The sequence below is a fragment of the Nicotiana sylvestris genome, chromosome 4 (assembly GCF_000393655.2).
Source record: "Nicotiana sylvestris chromosome 4, ASM39365v2, whole genome shotgun sequence".
NCBI lineage: Eukaryota > Viridiplantae > Streptophyta > Magnoliopsida > Solanales > Solanaceae > Nicotiana > Nicotiana sylvestris.
The window spans coordinates 9544992-9558628 of record NC_091060.1 but is presented as its reverse complement, the minus strand read 5'-3'; positions in this window follow the sequence as shown (position 1 = coordinate 9558628).

Sequence of the window (13637 nt, the reverse complement as noted above, 5' to 3'; positions counted from 1 at the left end):
CCATGCCTGCTGCCACCACTGTTGATGATTTTCCTCCAGGACCCTCCTCTTCTACTGGCCCCAGTACTTCAGCTGGCCTAGGGGTTCCTTCTTCTCGGACTCATTCTTTCACGGCCCATCAGTTGAGCCAGACACTAGCTAGTTTGAACAACTGGATGTCAGCTGCAACATCCAAGTTGTCTACATTGTCTGCTATAGTTGAGGCCTATTCAGCACCTTCCACTGCTCAGATTCCTTAGTCCATTGAGGATACACTGAAGAAGCTCCTGGACAATTAGGAGAAGATTATGAGGAATCAAGAAACCTTGACTAAGGCGGTGGATTCACACGGCAAGGCTTTGAGGGAGTTTGCCAAGGAGCACAAGAAGATGAGGAAGTCAAGGGCTTCCAAGGAGTCGGTGAGAGTGCTAGGGACTAATGTGGACAAACTACTGGCAGACCAGATGCCTTTAGACTTGCTATTCGGGGATCCAGCCCCAGCAGCAGCACCAGTGCCACAGCCACAGCAGGAGCAGGAGCAGGCACCCAGGCCTCCAAGGAAGAAGAAGAAGCTCCCCAGTTCAGTTGGTGCAGTTATTGAGCTAGCAGACCCACAAGAAACCCCCTCTAGTGATGCACCTATCATCCAGCCGGTCCAGGAGCAGGCCCCAGTCCCAGCAGCTGATCAGCAGGAGATCGGGAACCAGTCTAAGGTTCCCGTACATACAGAGGACTTTGGGACCACTGATGATCCCATGCAGACGGACCAGACCTAGGGAGCTCCTATATCCTTTACTTTATTTTTTATGCTTATTTGATAGTTGGCGTTGAGGACAATGCCAGCTTTTATTCGTGGGGGTGAGCCCTACTTTTATCTGGATGACTGTATATATAGATTCTTAGTATATGTTCTTGTTGATTCTTTTTATTTTGGGTTGTATATAACTTTAGATTTCTATATATATTCATCCCCTGTTGTATATTCTACTCCCCTACTTTTTATTTTGGGCTGTATATAACTTTACATTTCTGTATATATTCAACCCCCATTGTATATTCTACTCCCCTATTGTACATATTTATTCTATTTTCTATTTTCGCAAAAACAATTCGTTTTTAGCTTTGTAGTTAGGCTCGTAGCCTCTTGTTTTGTTTTTGACGCTTCCAATAAGCCCTTGGTTTTCTTAATGTCACGGTTCTTTCCAAGGGTGGAGTATTGTGCGAACAGGGTGGCTCTTCCCAATGATAGATGGTGTGACAACCTTCTTAAGGGTTTGAGTCCATTTCTTTTATTTTTCTTTTGTTTTTGATAGTTGTAGTTAAAGGTACCTCAAGCAAAGCTTCACTTGGGCCTAGCACATTTGCATTTGATCCCATGGTCAAAGACATATGTTGTGTTCAGGATGGTGAAAGTCGTGGCTTTGAGAATATTGCGTTGACAAAACAATCATCATGTGGTCTTTTCGAACCATTGTGTGCTTGAATTGTAACTAAGGTTGTTGCGGGCCCTCGACTCGATTTTTTTAGCAATCCCCTAGCGTGTGTGGTGAGGAATCGAAATATGAGTCCAAGTCCCGAGCCAATGGTCTAGAACTTGCCCTGAATGTTTGTTGAGGCAAAATCCTAGGTGAAATTTGACTTGAGAAGTGATTATAGGCTCTCCTTGATCCAAATGTTAAGTTGAACAGTTCCATACCCTACCAATGAGATGATCCCTAGTTAACCCTTTTGAGCCTTAAACCTTTTTCTTTCAAAAACCAATGTTACAAGCTTATACCCGTTCTAAATGATTACCCTCTATTGGCACCCAAGTCTTCCCTTGAGTAATGGCAAATATCTAAGTTTGGGGGGAGAGACAAGAAAGGAAGCAAAGCGGTAAAAAAGGGTACAAAAACAAAAGAAAAGGAAGGCAATGAAAAAGCAAGAAAAGAAAAAGACAAAAAGAAAGTCCAATGTGAACAAGAATAAAAAGGGATTCAAGGAAAACAAAAGTGAAAAAGGTGTGGAAAAAGTAGAAAATGGAGAAATGTTTTGAATTCTATAAGAAGAGTAACAATGTGTCTCTCTAACCCCTTGTAAAGAAGTGAAATACTCAAAAGAGTCAAGAGAATTGTGCAAAATGAATCAAAAGAAGGGCTTAAGGGAAGATTGACCCCACTTGAATAAAAATATGTCCTACCCTTACCTAAAAGCCTTCACAATGACTCCACAAAAGCCCTATTTGATTTCGAGTTGAAGGGAGCTTACATTAGTGGATACTTACATAAGGGGCAAGCATATAGTACTTAGAGCCGGACTTGTGACCTTCTTCTTGAGAGAGATGAGTGAAATTCCATTAACCTCGGTTTGTGTGTCAATACTTAAAAGGTGAGATTCGGTTAGGGAGAGTTGGGGATGTGGGAGTTTGGGTTCCACAATGACCAAAGTAAGTGAAAGAAGCTCTTTGATGAAATGTGTCAACTCTTGATGCTCTTGTGTCACACTTGATCCATAGTTTTCAAAGTTTTAAATGTGTTAATGATTCATTCGTATTGAGGGCAATTGTTAGTCCCAATTGATGCTTGTTGAGGCTATTTTAAGATAGCTGGAATTACTTGGATGTTCCTTTGAGGGGTGGGTCTTATTTTTCTTTGCTTGAGGACAAGCAAATGATTAAGTTTGGGGGAGTTGATAAGTTAGGATTTTAAGGTGTTTATGCCCCTACTTGCCTATGCTTTGAATATAAATTGCTACAAAATAGTCCCAAAACGCTCACAAGTTGTGCTTCATTTCAGGTTTGATCGACAAAGTGATGAAATGTCAAAGATCGGCTCAAAAAGGAGTGAAACCTGCTCAAGTATCAAAGACCAAGAGAATTGAAGAAGAAAGGGCCTAGTGTCAGAACAGTGACCGCGGCCGCACTAGGAGGTTCAGAGACATGCCATATTCAGGCTTAAAGTCACGCGGCCGCGGTAGGATTTTTGTTGTCCGCGGTGAAGCTTCATGGCCGCACTCCTGCTTTGTGCGGTCCGCGTTCATAAGGTTCAGAGAAGTGCACTTTTGGTCACGTGGTCCGCGGTCACGACTGCGCGGACCGCGCCAGTTGCCATCGCGGCCGCGATACACTTCCACGCGGTCTGCGTCCCCCAATTCAAGTTATCAAACAGTTGATGTCCAAGAGCCAGTACGGCTGCGGTCCATTTTGTGCGGCCCGCACTGACCCCGCAGGGGTATTTTTGTCAAGTTTTTCCAGCCTAGTATAAATAGAACATTACTATTTTTTTAGGGATCTGTTTTATCTGGAACTGGAGACAAAAGCTGCGCTTGGTGTTGTAGCCATTTTTGGCATATTTTGCTTTACATTAACAATAGATTATTGTAGTTTCTTCTTAGTAATTAATTAATATGTTTAGTTCTTCATCTATTTCTTCAGTTTCTTCTTTAATTATGTGTAGCTAAACCCATTAGCTAGGGTTGTGGCTCAACCCTAGTGTGGGTAATTGATGGGTGTTGCCATCTAGGGTTAGATTGATATTGGGTGTTTGATATTTGGGTTGATTTTATGTTTTTATTCAAGAATTGGTGGTTACAAACACTGATTCAAGCTTAGTGGGTTTAACTCTTCTCGAAAGAGAGAGTCTATGACCCCAAAATTTACCCAACAAGGAATTGGGATGGACCCATGAGAAAATGGTAGTCCCAATTAACGGGTTAAATCTCGAGAGAGTAATCACCCTACTTGAACCCTAGTTGCTTGATCTCATTGGCCTACCCAATTGATCTTGAGAGAGTCAATTGGGCAAAATCACTCTCTCTACCGAGAGGTATGAGAGTGGGTGCAATTGTTCAACGGTTACAGCATAATCCCCAAATATGTCAATCTATCCTTAGTAACATCTACCCTTCAATTAGCCACCTAGGTGATGCTATGACCCTAGTGCTCTTCTTCCCATTAATTACAACTTAGCAATATTCTCCTAGCATAATTTAGCTTTAATCCTTAGTTTTATAATAGTAGTTATAAATACAAAAACTCAAAAAATGTTTGAAGTGACATTAGAAGCACAACCGCAACTCTAGGCTAGACAGAAAATACAACTCCACTACTAGCTCCCTGTGGAAATTCAATCCCGAACCTTTATTCGGGTAAAAGCTATTGCGACCCGCTCTTCCTACCATAGCGTTGTGTCGAGTTGGCAGCGATCAGTATCCCTAGGATCTCTCGGTATCCTCAATATATGCTAGGGATCTTTTGGTATCCTGAGGAACTCTTGGTATCCTCAATATATACTATGGATCTCTTGGTATCCCGAGGATCTCTCGGTATCCTCAATATATGCTAGGGATCTCTTGGTATCCCAAGGATTTTTCGATACCCTCAATATATGCTAGGGATCTCTTGGTATCCCGAGGATCTCTCGGTATCCTCAATATATGCTAGGGATATCTTGGTATCCCGAGGATCTCTTGGTATCCTCAATATATGATAGGGATCTCTAATGTATGATAGGGATCTCTTGGTATCCTCAATATATGATAGGGATATCTTGGTATCTCGAGGATCTCTTGGTATCCTCAATGTACGTGCTGGGGATCTCTCAGTATCCCGCTCTTCATCTCAAATTGTAAATGCGTACAGGGGATCTCCCAGGATATCGTCCCGTAGTCCCAAAGTAAAACACACAACAATGGCACAAGGAATACTCAAATAAACTCAACTTCATAACAAGGTAACACAGGCAATTCTAACCTAGCATGCTTCACGTAATACAAATAAGGCAGTTAAAGCAAATAAAGCAATTAAGTCAATTAGACATTGTCACACCTCCTTTTTACCTGCGCCGGCAAGGGCGTAAGGGAGTTTTTCCAATTGAAGGACAATCGAAACGGGATTTTATTTAAAGATTCAGAGTCGCCACTTGGGAGATTTATGGTGTCCCAAGTCACCGGTTGAATCCCGAATCGAGAAAAAGATTGACTCTGTATTACAGTCCGCGAACCAGAAATCCGAGTAAGGAATTATGTTAACCCGGGAGAAGGTGTTAGGCATTCCCGAGTTCCGTGGTTCTAGCACGGTCGCTCAACTGTCATATTCGGCTTATTTATCTAATTTTAATACATGTTGAACCTATGTGCAAATTCTAACTTTTTACCGCTTTATTATTATTATTTTAAAAGAGAATTGCAAAGTCGTAAAAATGTGTCTCGAACCACATCACATCAATGTACCCGTGGTTGTTTACACATCTCGACTCCGTTGAGGTTTGGATTTGGGTCACATAAATGCGCACCCAAGTTTAAGGAGGCAATGTTATTAAAATACGCGCCTAAAGAGACTAACGCATTACTATTTTGGGGAAAGCCGTGAAATTCGCTAAACAGCCCGTTCCCGAAATCTAAGGATTTGAATATATATATATCTTATGAGGGCCCCGCAATTTATGCATTTTTATTAGGCGAAGCTCGCCTTATTTTTATTATTTTAAAGGTCCATCCTAAAACAATCTATAATTTTCTATTTAATTCGTCTCTAAAATGAAAGCAACCCTAGTTAATTAATGTGAATGAAAGATCCGAAATTACATAACTCGATTTCAAACAGTTAAGCCCCAGAGTTGAACAAAGAGAGCGGGACATTTCCAGTACACGACCAAAGTTTCATTTCACATAAAATGGGCCGCCTGAGCCCGCAATGGTTCATACACCTAGTATCCTATAAATTGAACTTCCATAGCCAGGGCAGGAATTATTTCGGCCTCAGGGATCATGACAGTCCAACTTGATCAATGGGTGTACGGGGAGCTAATTTACAGAATTAATCATACTTGCATCAAACTCATAATTTCTAATCTTTGCACTCGAGATTGACATCATTTTTACGCTATTGTAGCACTGATTTTAACACATAGCTCAATTCTCATTTGGTTTAGCACATAACTCACAATTGTTTGCTCATACCTATTAGAGTAGGAATGGTCTTACCTATAACTCACTCTAACGAATCACTTATCCAATAATGATTTAAATCACACATGGAGTCATGGATAATTTCCAATTTGAAACTAAACATACATGACCTGGACTAACGTGAATATGCACCTATTTGCTGTGATTTGCCTTTGATTTTTGGTGTGGCGAGCAATTAACCCGAACAGTGAAACTATTTGACACTATGGACTTGATTTCAACAGAAATGAGTTACATATTAGAGTTAACAGTCCATCACAATTCAAAACAACTCAAATCGGTTAAACAACAATCCTAATTATACAGGTACCTATTGTCCACAAGTTACAAAACAGTACATAGCATGTTAATAATCCAACTAGTCCCTTACAGGCGCATTAATGCACAAATTTATCATACAAATCTTAAAGCTAACTGTATCATAATAAACTAAAAAACAGTAAAGCTTTAATGAATGTCAAACAGCAATTGCCTTTCCATTCCACTGGAGAAATTACACTAAAACAGGTTCAAATGTGTACCTGGAGAAATGCAACACAAGAAGAGGATAAAGAATAGTCAGCAGCAGGCTAGTACCAGTCAATACAACAGCAATATACCAGCAGCAACAACTCAATCAATACTCCAGAAAAAAAAACCAAAAAGGTTGTAAACCAACAGCAACAGCAAATACCAAGACAAATAGACTCAACCAAGCTTGTATTAAACCCAAAACTGAACCAGTAGACCACTGAACCACTTAAGCAATCAAAAGGAATGAGAATCACTATCCAGAATTCGAATTACATCTACGGATGCAATGAAACAGTATCTTTCTTTTACTTTCCAGCTTGTAATATTCCTCTACTATGTGTATCCTTTTAGCTTTTATCATTATCCTCATACCATTATGTCTTGTTCCCCACTATCATTAAGCAAATAGAATAATTTAATGGTCCATTAGTACTTTCCTGACAGAATATTCAACTAAGCCATTTTCTAATTTCAAACTTCCCAATTACCTCCTGAGTTACCTGGAATTCCTATCCTACCCCAGTTATGACCAATTCAACTACCCATTAACTACACTGATTCCTGAATTTAAACTCTAAACACCTCAGCTATAACCAATCCAGCCTATCAAATGTCTAACAACTGAATGACTAAAGCTGAATTCTAATTGGAACAAATGGACTGAATTTGAATCAAAATCATATTAACACCACACAGAACCCAACAGAATCATTGAAGCTGAAGCTGCAACTGAAACTGAATCAAAATCGCGTTGATACAGGGATTAAGCTAACACAATTCTAAGTCAAACCTATACAAAATGTAGGATCACTGTCAGTATATTGATAATGAGCCCTGAAGCTATGTGTCTAAAGATCAGTACATACAACACTCGACATCAAACCATTTGACGAAACTACTGGTCTACAAACAAGAATGAATTAATCGATGAAACTATTTATAACATATGTTATTAATTGACAGAAGAAAACTGGACTAAGTAAATGGTCCGATGGAGAAGGGAGAAAATAATGGACAAAGACGAATTACAACGAACCTAATTTAGGCGAACGAATAATCGATTGAATTACTCAAACGAACATTGGAGTATTTAATCTAGCCAGAATCAGAAAAAGAGGCGGAATATTTACTGGATTAAGAATTAACTTAAACTAAAACCTAAAGAAGCGACTAATTACAACTTAACACAGACAAATAAACATATAGAAAAAAGAAAAGAAGAAGCTAAGAAGAACTTACTGTTCTTTTCTCGGATCCCACCAACATGACCTTTCGAACTTGAGTTCCAGTTAGTATTATACGCCTATTTCATCATAAATAGGCTTATAATACTAACTAGAACCCATTCAACCCTGACAGCTTCGAAACAGTCTCGAACCGTTGAGCCCTAAATCCGCCATTCGACGAGTTTTACTCGGATTCGAGCCAATTTGGTTAGGGATTAGCGACGAGGAGGTCCAGGGGATTATTGGGTATGATTTTGGGGTTAAGTGGACAGGCTAGGGTTTGGGACGGGGATCTTCGATCGAAGATTCGAGAAGTTATAGGATGATTCGAGGCAAGATGATGGTGGATTTGGAGAGGGGGGTCGAGGGGAATCAGTGGTGTAAAGATGGGGTCATTTGGATCACCGGAACCGCTGTGAGGCGATTTCCAGTGGGTGGAGCACGGTCGTAAGGGGCGGAGGGTTCGTTTGGTCTCTAAGGCTTAGAGACGAAGAGGTGAGGGGGGGTTTGGCTTGGGGGTGTGGGGTAAGGTTTTAGGAATATATAGTGGGGTGGGGATTTGCTCTTGGCCATTGGATCATTCACGATCAACAGTTTGGATCACTTCACTAATGAGAAACGATGTCGTTTGGGTTTGTGAGGGGGTCGGGTTAGACCGGGTACAGGGAATAGGTCAAAAATGAGTGATCTGGACCGTTCGATCAAAACAAATCAATGGCTTGGATCTATTGGCCAGATACGACGTCGTTTGGATCTATCTGGAGACGGACTGGATTGGGGCGGGTATTGGGCTGATTTTTTGGGTAAGAACTGGGCTTTGGCCAACTTGGCCCAGTTCGGTTTCCATTTTGTTTCTTTTTCTTCTTTTTCTTTTATTTCCTAATTAATAAAACAAAAATTCTAAATTAAATTATAAACCAAATTAAAAATACTAATTAATTCATAATAATAATTATCACACACAATTAAATACCAACTAAAATAAAATCACACAATTGGAGATTAAATGGTAAAAAATGCAAAGTACATATTTTGTGATTTTTATTCTCGCAAATCCAAATATTGTTTAATTAATTCCTAATTATAAAATTAAATCATAAATGCACATGCAACACATATTTTTGTATTTTTACTTAAATAAAGCAAAAATAAACATGCACGGACAGATACAAATAAATCATAAACAACATCAAACTATTTTATTTTGAATTTTTTGGGAGTAGTTCTCGTAGGGCAAAAATCACGTGCTCACAGCTGCCCCTCTTTGTCCGGAAACACGAAGAGTTTTCGTGCAAAGATAAGGTGAGCGAATACGAGCGATTTCTGCCCGTTCGGCTACTCCGTGTGAAGCATTTTTGAAAGATTTGACCGAACCTCTACTTCAAAGGTTTCCTACATATCCCTGGCTAAAAAGGAATCAGGTCAATGTAGTTCGGGAAGTTTTGGTAGCTGGGACTACCATGGGACTGGGATTTTGCTGTTGTTGCATGCTGCTGCAACTGCTTACCGACCTCCTTATTACACCATGCTATAAGAAAACAAGAAGCTAGACTAAACTATGAATTACAAACTCCTATATCTTCAGCTTGATCTTGCCTCTCTTGTTGCCTTGCTGTCTTATTGATTTGTGTTTCCTCCGCTGTTTCTTTACTTTTGGCTCGACTTGTGGTCTTCCTTCTGATTTCTAGTGGGGATTTTTATTGTAACTCTCCGCTCTCCGGGCGGGCTCCTGACTTCTACTACGACTTAAAAGATAATACCTCCATTCTCCAGGCGGGCTCCTGACTTCGTTAAACAATTTAAAGATAATACCTCCATTCTCCAGGCGGGCTCCTGACTTCGACTACAACTTGAAAATATAACAACCTCCATTCTCCAGGTGGGCTCCTGATTTCAACAACTTCTTAAAAATATAACACCTTCATTCTCCAAGCGGGCTCCTGACTTCGTTAAACAATTTAAAGATAATACCTCCATTCTCCAGGCGGGCTCCTGACTTCGACTACAACTTGAAAATATAACAACCTCCACTCTCCAGGCGGGCTCCTGATTTCAACAACTTCTTAAATATATCACCTCCATTCTCCAGGCGGGCTCCTGACTTCGTCAACGACTTAAAAATATAACACCCCCATTCTCCAGGCGGGCTCCTCACTTCAATAAACAATTTAAATATAATACCTCCATTCTCCAGGCGGGCTCCTAACTTCAATTACAACAAAATAATAACACCTCCATTCTCCAGGCGGGCTCCTGACTTCAATTACAACTTAAAATATAACACCTCCATTCTCTAGGCGGGCTCTTGACTTCAACAACTTCTTAACAATATAACACCTCCATTCTCCAGGCGGGCTCCTAACTTCGTCAATGACTTAAAAATATAATACCTTCATTCTCCAGGCGGGCTCCTAACTTCAATTAGAACAAAATAATAACACCTCCATTCTCCAGGCGGGCTCCTGACTTCAATTAGAACAAAATAATAACACCTACATTCTCCAGGCGGGCTCCTGACTTCAATTACAACTTAAAATATAACACCTCCATTCTCCAGGTGGGCTCCTGACTTTGTCAACGACTTAAAAATATAATACCTCCATTCTCCAGGCGGGCTCCTAACTTCAATAAACAATTTAAATATAATACCTCCATTCTCCAGGTGGGCTCCTGACTTCAATTACAACTTAAAATATAACACCTCCATTCTCCAGGCGGGCTCCTGACTTCAACAACTTCTTAAAAATATAACACCTCCATTCTCCAGGCGGGCTCCTGACTTCAACAACTTCTTAAAAATATAACACCTCCATTCTCCAGGCGGGCTCCTGACTTCGTCAACGACTTAAAAATATAACACCTCCATTCTCCAAGCGGGCTCCTGACTTCAATTACAACAAAATAATAACACCTCCATTCTCCAGGCGGGCTCCTGACTTTAATTACAACTTTAAATAATAACACCTCCATTCTCCAGGCGGGCTCCTGACTTCAATTACAACTTAAAATATAACACCTCCATTCTCCAAGCGGGCTCCTGACTTCAACAACTTCTTAAAAATATAACACCTCCATTCTCCAGGCGGGCTCCTGACTTCGTCAACGACTTAAAAATATAACACCTCCATTCTCCAGGCGGGCTCCTGACTTCAATAAATAATTTAAATATAATACCTCCATTCTTCAGGCGGGCTCCTGACTTCAATTACAACAAAATAATAACACCTCCATTCTCCAGGCGGGCTCCTGACTTCAATTACAACTTAAAATATAACACCTCCATTCTCCAGGCGGGCTCCTGACTTCAACAACTTCTTAAAAATATAACACCACCATTCTCCAGGCGGGCTCTTGACTTCGTCAACGACTTAAAAATATAACACCTTCATTCTCCAGGCGGGCTCCTGACTTCAATTACAACAAAATAATAACACCTTCATTCTCCAGGCGGGCTCCTGACTTCAATTACAACTTAAAATATAACACCTCCATTCTCCATGTGGGCTCCTCACTTCAACAACTTCTTAGAAATATAACACCTCCATTCTCCAGGCGGGCTCCTGACTTCGTCAATGACTTAAAAATATAACACCTTCATTCTCCAGGCGGGCTCCTGACTTCAATTACAACAAAATAATAATACCTCCATTCTCCAGGCGGGCTCCTGACTTCAACAACTTCTTAGAAATATAACACCTCCATTCTTCAGGCGGGCTCCTGACTTCAACAACTTCTTAAAAATGCGTTCTATTGTCGTTGTTCCTTCCTGCCTCCTGAACCATTTTCCTTCTAAATTGAATTATCTTCTTTAAGAACTGCTTCTCTCAAAACTGGTGTTTCATTCCTCTGAAAACTGCTGGGGATAACACCGGTGTTTCATTCAAAAATATGTTATTTTCCTCCTTCAAAGACTACTTCCCTTAAAGCTGGTATTTTCCTTTCTCTGGAACTACTTCCATTAAGACTTGTGTTATCTTCCTCCCGAAATTGCTTTCTTTAAAACTTGTTTTGCCTTCTTCCGAAAACTGTTGGGGATACCACTTTTCTCCAAACTCGTGTTATCTTCCTTCTTCCCCAAGTGGGTACCTGACTTCCAGAAAATTTTCAAAATGAAAGAAAATTTTCTGTCCCAGTTTGACAATCCTTCTTGTGGCATGTCTTTCTGTCATCAATAACATTTCCTGTCCCTGCTTAAAATCAAAGAGAATTTGTTAGTTTAAAACGTAGGGATGTTCCTATTGGGGACGGTTTTCCCTTTCACTCTTTTCCATGTTCTGCGTTGTTCGACCATCTTGAAACTTGGCTGTTAACTTCCAACCTTCTTGATGATTATGCATTTACCAACCTCTCAACCGTTGTTTTCCACCTTTGCTCTATACTGTCCCGAAAACTTAGACCAATCCATCATTTGGTCTTACAACGACGTCTTTCTCGTCCCATCACATTATCCTCGCATGTCTTATCCCCATTTACCTTGCACCATGTTGGCAACTGGTAGTTAGCTCTGAAAATACTTCTTAAAAACAAACTACTATTGATCAAAAAGAAATGGAAAATGATGACTTCGAAATATAGAACAAGAAAAATCTTTCTGAACAATTGTTTGAAGAGAAAATAACTTATCTGAATGGTATAACCGATCCCAATGGTCATGTCATGCATTTTTGGATTAATCAACCCAGTCTATTTACATCAATCAATCTTTCTGATGTCCCTACTTTGCATTTCAAAGGTCCCGCAACCCATCTTCTTTTGCCGAAACAATATCTTTATTCTGCTTGATGTCTCGATGGATCCTTTCCATCAAGCTTATCTCGTTTTCCCCCTTTTAATTCCTTGTCGCCTTATAGTGCCCTTCGAGGGGTTTTCACTAATAAGACTCTCTTGTTTCTCTCAACTCCCGTCGCCTTATGGTGCCTGTGAAGGTTTTCACCAATAAGACTCTCTCATTTTCATTAATTTCCCTGCTTGGACCGGAGTATTACCCTGATATGAATCACTTCTGTTTGCTCGACTTGTCATCTCTTGAAAAACTGATCAGAAGGTCTTTCTTTGGACCGTAATGTGGGCTTTTGGATGGGGTTAGAAAGAAAGGGTATCAAAGGCTCAAAATAATTTGACATGGGTTTAAAATTACAACTTTTTGAATCACATTTCTTATTACAAATACAACCTCTACCCCAGTTTCTTGCTTGGGAATCTTTGGATATTTTATTTTACTATGACCAAACCGTAAAGCTGCCTACGTACCCTTAACAGGGATCAGGTCAAACGTAGTTCACACTTGAATTTCCATGTTGTTATATTTTTTCACTTCTTTTCTTTTCTCTTTTTCTTTTCTTTCTTTTTCTCTCTTTTTCGTTATTGATTCCAAAAGAGGGGTATGAAAGAAATAAATAAGGCTCAAAAAGGGGAACAAAGGGTAAAGTGTTTAGATAGTAGAACAAATTGCCTTCGTCATTTCAATCTTCGAAATAATGCCAAATACAAACAATCAACAATTATACCAAAGAAATCATACATAATATCGTTTTACTGCATCAGAGTTGATAGCCATGTCTATGCATTTTCCTTCGATATATGTTAAACATAAAGCACCATTAGGCAATACTCTGGTTACAATGAATGGCCCTTGCCAATTCGGGGCGAACTTGCCTTTTGCCTCAGCCTGATGTGGAAGGATGTGTTTCGGCACTTGCTGGCCCACTTCAAACATCTGGGGATGCACCTTTTTGTTGTACGCTCTTGCCATTCTCTTTTGATATAACTGGCTATGACACACAGCTGTCAATCTTTTTTCATCAATCAAGTTCAACTGCTCCAGACGGGTTTTGACCCACTCATCATCATCAATCTCAGCCTCAGCGACAATCCGACAGGACGGTATTTCAATTTCCGCAGGTATTACGGCTTCAGTTCCATATACCAACAAATAAGGAGTTGCCCCTACCGAAGTACGGACAGTAGTACGAT